The 8,080-nt window shown below is 37.1% G+C and overlaps 1 long non-coding RNA gene across 2 annotated transcripts; it reads left to right on the forward strand.

Moving 5' to 3' along the window:
• The first annotated feature begins 3,068 nt into the window (after positions 1 to 3,068).
• On the forward strand, positions 3,069 to 8,080 carry LOC146511646 (uncharacterized). 2 transcript variants are annotated; one of them, XR_014876238.1, is made up of 4 exons: positions 3,069 to 3,184; positions 4,594 to 4,670; positions 5,079 to 5,236; positions 5,343 to 8,080. It is a non-coding gene; the product is annotated as an uncharacterized LOC146511646 (long non-coding RNA). The 2 variants fall into 2 exon arrangements; XR_014876237.1 differs by having other exon boundaries at positions 5,079 to 8,080.

Here is an 8,080-nt window from a genome sequence, read left to right on the forward strand (position 1 = left end):
TAACTTTAGTAGGATTTTTAGATTATATTATTGCTGTTATTAAGTATTATTCATTGAATTTATCAGAAGCAGTTTATTAGGATGTTTTTCATGATTATGAAACAGCTTGAAGGAAATCTTTCTACAAACAATACATTTGTAACTTAGTTGGATTCTTAAGTGACAGCAACATAAATGAAAAGTTTGCCAGTTTACAAATTCTAGTTGGTGTCCATTATGCCCAATTCAGGGTAATTTTGCCAGTTTCCATTGTATCTGCTTCTATTTTTATTATAAAGTATATATTAAGATGAAGACCTTTGTATAAATTTATATACACAGGTATATAAAATAATTATTTTGTTTGTTTTTATTATCAAGTAGAGACTGTTCATTAGAATCTAGCCCTTACAATACAAATGTATGTAGACACAATGCAAATTGGCTGCATAAATACCAGAAACGGTCTTAGGAAAATATTTGTAAAAAATTGTGCTTAACAATCTTAAGAGAATTTAGTCTCTGCTTGACAGCAAAAATTATTTTAAACTGTAAAAAATACACGCAATAATGGGTTATTTGGAAACCTAAAGCCATGTAAATTCTGATGGAACCACAAATACTTACCTCCACCACCTCCCCTTGGACTGTGATGAGCCCGCCATTTGTGGAGCTCATCTTCAGCGGTGTGAGTGGAGCAGGAGGATGCAGAAGATGGTCTGCTTCTGTGACACGATCTTCACTCACAGTTAGGGTGGGTGCCCTAAAAAATTGTGTTCGCGCAGTTATATTTATATTGTATGGTGGGGCCATGCCCCTGAGTTCGTGCCCTCTCATTATGTAACACCCCCCCTGCTGGATTTTAGAGGAAAACTCCTCGAATAAAGTGACCTTGGTCACTGTCTGGCCATCTGTGATGGCTGCCACTATGTTCTTTTTGGTAATCAGGGGTTTAGCTGTACCATCTTTGAAATCCCAGCTGGTGACCCTCAGCTGGTCGCATGATCTTAACACTTTAGAGTGCAGTGGGGGTGGCCGGAAATACGGCGTCTCAGGGCGGGTGTTAAGAAGCTTCATCAAAGCCATTCTGAAAAAAAGGCAACACAAAAAATATTAAGAAGTTAATACATTTCTGTTACAACCAAGGGTCATATAATATGGTAACACCTGTAGATTTTGTGCAGTCTCTTTGCTTTCTGATGTCAAACAAAACTCAAAAATACCTTTCTGAGGTTCCTGCTTAAAAATGACAGGCCAAAAAACCCAGGCCTGTCTAAAAGTATTTTTCTGATATTAAATACAATGTTGGTTTTAAAATAAAGCTAATAGTTCTAAGAGTTCATTGAATTAATGCAAATATTACAGCAAAGAGAGTTGGTCAAAGTAACTGAAGACTGAACGCATACTCATAGAACCAATGAGATGTTTTTTCTTACCAAATTTTTATTCATTTATTTTTTGTATTTTCTAGCATATAATGTCCTTTGAAAATATGCTGGCAATACACTCCAGAAAATAAGGAATCATCACATGAATATTATCTGTGCAAAGATTGATGCCACTGAAGTGAAACACAGTGAAACAACAGTTTTAGTGAAGACAAAGCTGGGTATTCATAATTTGTGAATACCTTCTTTGGCTTTAAATTTGTGAACAAGAAATTATTTAACTTTATTTAAATGCCTAAAATATTTGTTGTTTGTTGGAGATTCCCCCCCCCCCCCCCCCCCCCAACACACACACACACACGCGCGCGTGCGCGAGAACGTAATGCACTTGTATAGTTCCTGTGGCTGTGGCTCTTTCTATTGGTCCCCCTTGTTAATCATTTGAGCCAATAGAATGACAGTCAGTCAGTCACAACCTCTGTAACCGCAGATAATGGCCTTTTTTTGATGAGTAATGGCTCTGAGGCATTGTGGGAAATGAAGTTATTCAGAATATGGTTTCCATTAGGTTTTTGTTTAAGTCTTTTAGCTTAACTCCTATTGGTTATTCAGTTTTTGCATAGCTTAATTGAGAAAGTGCTAGAAAGTGTTGTTGCCAGGGCAGAGTGCCAGCCTTAAGCAAATTTAGAGACTCACAGCTCAAACTTAACATCTTAAAGTTTATAAAACTGTTATAGATCTTGAAGATTTGTCAAATTCGTTAAGATCTTAATATTTCATATAAAAAATTAGGACTGAAATTATTTTTCATTAATACATTTAGATCTTTTTTCAATTAAATACCCATGAGACAATAAGTTCATCAACTATGACACCCACTACTACATTACTGTCAATAGTAAATGTAAATTTATCGATAATGAATTTCTCTGCAACAGAAACGTAACATAGGAAAAAGAAAGAAAAGTCAGATTAAATTTTGGTACTTTGACAGTCTTTATATTGACAGCAAGTTAAATGGCAAGATCTTGTGTCTTGCCCTATATTGTATTATACATATTATAAAGGTAGTAAAAGAAAAAAACCCTCAAAATTCAATACTTACGTTATCCGAAGTTGTTAAGAACAGTAGTCCCTCGAAGTCTCTTAGAAAAATCAAGAAAGATCAAATAAGGTTCCCGCCGGTCTTTAAATTGCAACTTGTGACGTAATCTGTTGTCACCCGCCCTGATTGGCTAACTACGATTGTGTTTCGTGATTGGACTGCCTTGTGTTGATTTTATGTTATCACTGTTTTGGTTTTTTTTTTTTTTTGTTATTGTTTAACTCGTCTAATTTTAATCATGGAATTATCATTACTATTTTATAAGTCTCAAACGTAAAATTTGAGATTTATAAAATCAGTTATAGGGCTTTGGAGTTGACGTCACGCCGCAATGCATTGTGGGAGCATGCCACCATTTTATCAGGCCATGAATCAAAACAAACACACTCGTTTGGAAGGAAGATACAAACCGTACTTAAAAGCAGCTCAAAACAAAAAGAACTTTATAGACTCAGATTGTGTCGGATGCGAAGAGACGGTACCTGCAAAAAATAGCGTGCATTGGAAACGTGGACCCGTATGAAAAAACGGCAGTGGAGCAGAAACCCCGAAGCCTGATATATTTCCGTACCTGTGGAGTCAGTGCATACACAGCAAACCAGTTTTGCAATTATAAATGTCTGGAGGCGCATATCCGATTAACCAATGGTTGGTTACAAGATTTGGCTATTTTTAGACTCCACGTTGTGAATACGTCGTCATTCAAACAAAGGTAAGTCAGCTTGAGTACTGCCAGTAAAATGTGTTTGATTTCCCTCCAAACATTCAGATTAGTGCAGCATAAATTCATTCATGAGGGGAAATTACAGTGAGAACATGTTGAGGCTCTGTTAGAATAGAATAATCCTTTAATTGTCCCACAAATTTGGAAATTTGGTTGTAACAGCAGCCAAAAAGACAAATATACAAACAAACAGTACACAGGACACGGAACAGAAACATACACAATTTTTCTTACATATTTACATTAAGGACAATGGTTACTATAAACAGAGAGTACTGTACAGTTATTATATTAAATAAAAATAATTACAGGTAAGAGGCAAACCAGGTTGTAGTGCGAATTGGTTAATTAACTAACTTATTGCAGTTACAGCATCGATGTAAACATCTATGTTTGTTGGGAGTTTGAGTGCCATCATCTAGCCCTCTTTGTACCTGGTGGATGTCACAGGCCTCTGCCTCTGAATTATTGTATAGCCATTGTGTGTAAGACTGCCTCTCTATGTGCTTTAGTGCAGACAGAGCAGAGGTTCGGGACCCTGTTGTCCTTATTTCTGATCGGTGTTGGTGTGTAGCTGGCAATGTGTTGTCTGGGCTTACACTGTGCGATTTTTTTTTTTTTTTTTTTTTTGCCCATTTTGAGCCGATTTTTGAGTCGTGCGACCGTTTTGGCGATGGCCCGATTTTGGCCTTCATCGTGCGTCGTGTAGTATACGTGGGGTAACGAGAAGCGATTAACACCTCACGACCAGCTCCCGATCATCAATCGCTTGGTCCTGAGGATTTCAAACCTGTTTGTAAAACTTTGGAAAGCTCATCCGAGCCTTTTCGATGTGGCCTCACAAAATTATCACGACCACAACAACCATGAAAATAGTTGGATAGACATTGCTGCTCAATCACAGCTGCCTGATCAGTGTTTTTCATTAGCAATTTAGCAAAGTTGATGGCGGTGGTGTGCGTGTCTGTGTGAGTGAAAGACAGAGAGGGAGAGCGAGCGACAGAATTTCTGTTATAACCTTCATTTTATGGACGCACAGTGTGAGCACTCAGGTCGCATCAGAGCATCGGGTCGTATAGTGTGAGACCCTGCATCGTGACCTACGAACTTCTAACCCCTGCGAGTCAATCGTACAGTTTGAGCAGGAGCTGAATCGCGCGACTGACAAAATCGCACAGTGTGAGCCTTGCTCTTTCAATCAGAAATGAAGCTGCAGGTTGTCTCTTCACACCTACACCGAGACAGAGCAACAGTGGGACAAACCCAAACAGCACTGAGATTCATATTCAGGCCTGACCCTTTAATGTTCTTTTCTAACCTGCAATAAATAATATGTTATATGCTTGTTCGAGAAGTATTTAAAAAAAAAAAAAAAATTGTTATTGCTTTTTTTTCAGGGGTTGGAACCAGGGCCAGCTATTAAAATGGTCATCACCAGACCAAGGCTCGATCGAGTCATGGAAGGAGGAATCAGGTGAGATAGTAAGCTGCTGTTATATACAATATTAGTGTACAACAGTCAGGTAACATGCTCCAAGCACAATAGAAAGTGCAATGTTTAAATATAATTAATATAATTATATATACATCCTATAGCAGCTATTCACAAAAGTAAAGACAAACAAACATAAACAGTAAAACTTGTAAACAGACCAAAAACTGTCAGACAATCCAGTTAAAAGTGATTTAAGTGATGAATAAAGTGCTCTAACTTTAAGTGCTCAGGTGAAAAACTATTGTGTGTGGGGTAGTTTTTAAGTGTATATATTGTTGTTGTTATTATTATTATTATTGATATTATTATTATTGTCATTATTGCACAGATGACTTTCACAGTGCCTCATTTTACCCTCATATTATTATGTGCTATGTGAAATTTCAGCTAACAGAAATAAACTGTACAACAACTTGGCTGGTGACCCACTTCACATCTCCTTGCTAAACACTGGAGAATCATGCAAAGACTTTGATGTAACAGATTGACCTCTAATAGCAACCATGGGCATTAGTGATGAGAAAACCTGTGTTGAGACAGCATTGGTGAGTGTGCTTTCTTACCAGCAGCCCAAATTAGCCACAACATCTGTAAACATTTCCCAAGATCCTCCTCTTTACCTGCCACTGCTACACTACACTGTGAGTACAGGCTGGACCCCACAGAGTGTGTGCATGTCTGCAGTGAGGATGAACTCTTCCACCTTGAAAGCACAGACGACATGGTAAATAAGATTGAGACAGCAATAGGAGAACAGGCAGCTGACCAGGAGTGGCATCAGCTCCACAGGCCAAGATTACATCTTCATGTTTAAGAGGTATGTTATATGAGGGGTGAAACTGTGCAGAGAGAATCCTCAAAGGAACGAGACAGACTGCAGACGTGAGCACATGGACAGACATGGAGTTTAACGCAGCTGGAGAAAACTGCAAATTGAAAAACTTTAACTATAGGCCTCATGGCCTCGTTGTCCACCCTGACACTCCCTGGCTTGGTTCCTCACCAGATGGGTTGATCTTTGATCCATCTGCACAGCCACCGTTTGGACTGCTTGAGATAAAGTGTCTTTATGTGAGGAATTATGTTCACTTCAGATACCTTCAACTAAGAATGGCACCCTGTCTCTCTGTAAAAGTCACTTGTAACAACTATGTTGACACAAAGTTAACAGCAGCATCAGAGAGAGCGTGGACTGGTGTTACTTTCATGTTCACACACTGATGCATTTCTCTCTTAAAAATAATTTGATTTCTATTGTGTGGTCTTAAAAGAGTACAGGTGATTTAAAGATGCCAAGTTAAATGTTCAGTATGTTGGTCACACCGCACACATGCACTCTACAGTTTCTTCTTCTCATCTAATGCAATCTTAATGGTAAATCAACAGGGTGCTTGGTTGGATAATTAGCTGTGCATATGTTGAAATAAATGTAGGTTTTCTTTATTCTTGGCAGGAAAAACATATATCCAAGTGTAAATCAGTGCAATTCATAAATGTGATTATGTAAACATTACTAAAATAGCCAAAGCATAGTTCCAATATTTACATTTGAGGGGCTACAATCACTAAAATCTGAATTTTATTAAAACCATTTTTTACATTTACTTGTTAAAAATTGTTGTTTGTTATCAATAATTAGAGCTCTAATCATTTACATCATATATAATCTACCTGAACCAATATAAAACTATTTACTATAAAAATAGTGCAGTTACAAGCACTGGTCTGAGCGGTGCAGCTTTTTAAAACATTTTGTTGAATTCAATCAGTGGAATAAATACAAGACTACAGCTGCTGCAGAGGTCTCGTAGCTTTAGTATATGAGGTGCCCTATCTACCAGATGAGCAATCTAAATGCCAAGTGAACTGTGCAACTTCACTGACAGTGAAATCTTTAGCCAAAGTTTTAACCAGGGGTTTGTTTTGATAATACTTAGGAAGCAGACGTGTGCACTGCCAGCACCGTTCAGAGGGATAATGGTGTCAAATATTTTGATCGCCTTGATGCTTCTAATTGCTCTCGACACATGTATCATTAGACGTGAAATCTTCTAAGTGAATAGTGTGTGGTAATAAATCTTATCATTCGATTCAGGGTAGTGTGGGATTTGTACTGATGAAAACATTTTGTCCCGGTATTCAGACATGGGTGTTAGAACACTGAAAATACACTTGGAATCATGGTTCCAATCATCTCAGGAGAAATGCATATCCCAATTGCATTGAGTAAGGTGCACCAATTTTATGATGATTTTTTTTTTAAGAAAATAAATGTGTTGACATGGTTTTTCTGCCAATTTTTAGTAATGTAGTATTTATGCTTAATCATACTATTTCTATACATTTCTGCCAGGTCCCCAGGCAGCCAATCCTCTGTGAGGACTGACACATTCAAATTTATATATCAGGGCCTGCACAGCTTCCCAGCCAGCCAATCATATCTGAGGTCTGCCGTTTCTTCTCTCGTCATATCTCAGCGACAGTTGTACAAAGAGCAATGAAAATAGCTAATTCTGACTGCTCATGACCCTGTTTTCCAGGGGCCTGCTCTCTTCCCCAGTGGCACAGTTGGTAATGACACGGGTCTGCAAGCCAAAGGTCGTGGGTTCAATCCCACCTTGGTCAACATGTTTTTTTTCCCTACAAATTAATACACTATCACAGACCAGTAATTCATATTCATCATTTATTATAATTCTGCAAACTTTTATCATTTTACCAGCTTTTGTAATATGAACCTCATATTCTTGTTAAAACTCTATGGCACAAATACTGTTTCCTTTAGGCTCTGTGTATGTGTGTGTGTATCAATATTTCTCCCATTTTAAAGTATTACTCCTCCATAATTGTATTTCTGTTAAATCAAAGTACTTTTACTACATCTTAGTACTTCTGCTCAATCATAGTATTTTTGCCAAATCATGGTTTTTGTGCCAAATCATAACATTTGTGTTATGTTATAGTATTACTACTAAGTGGAGGAATTTCTGTCATGTTACAGTATATGTGCTGATTACAGTATTTCTGCTAAATCATACTATTTCTACTATATTATATTTTTCTTTCTAAATATAGCATTTCTGCTATATAATTGTATTTCTGCTATGTTATAATATTTGTGCTAAACCAGAGGATTTGTGCTGAAACATAGTATTAATTTAAAATTACAATATTCATAGTTCATCACAGTGTCTCTGGTAAATCACAGTATTTCTGCTATGTTGTACTATTTTTCTAAATCATAGTGTTTCCGTAATGTTTAAGTATTTTTGGCTAAATATATTCTTTCTGTTATCTTATACTATTTCTCCTAAATTCTTGTATATTTGAGAAGTTATCATGTTTCTGGTAAGTTACAATATTTCTGCCAAGTTCTGCTATGCTAAGTT

This window comes from Neolamprologus multifasciatus, chromosome 9 (assembly GCF_963576455.1).
Source record: "Neolamprologus multifasciatus chromosome 9, fNeoMul1.2, whole genome shotgun sequence".
Lineage (NCBI taxonomy): Eukaryota > Metazoa > Chordata > Actinopteri > Cichliformes > Cichlidae > Neolamprologus > Neolamprologus multifasciatus.